Below are 448 nucleotides of genomic sequence, written 5' to 3'. Positions count from 1 at the left end.
ATCGCGCTTGTCATAATAACACTTATGGCTGTGTTTGTATATATATACAAATAAAATTTGTCTCATACAAAAACAAAGATAAAGTTAACAGGAAAGAGCACCAGATGACACATGTAGGCTACTACATTGTTTTATGACATAGGCTGGCTAGCTAGGCTGAAGAAACGGTACAATAGAACACACACAACTGTACAAAATTAAGAAAGTTTTTTTCAGTGACATTTTTACCACTGTTTTTAATGGTTATTTTTTCTTTAATCTTGATAAAGAACAATCATTAAGGTGTTAAGACATCTCTGTTATTGATGTTTTAAATGTATGACTGACTTTTCATCAGATTAAATTAATCTAAAGATTATTTATGTGTCGGTGTATACTGATTTATTTTATGGCGGTCTTCCTCTACTGTATTTTCAATACCTACTAACTAACTAACTAACTAACTAAC

The sequence above is a fragment of the Pseudorasbora parva genome, chromosome 3, assembly GCF_024679245.1.
Source record: "Pseudorasbora parva isolate DD20220531a chromosome 3, ASM2467924v1, whole genome shotgun sequence".
Lineage (NCBI taxonomy): Eukaryota > Metazoa > Chordata > Actinopteri > Cypriniformes > Gobionidae > Pseudorasbora > Pseudorasbora parva.
This window is presented reverse-complemented; position numbering follows the sequence as displayed.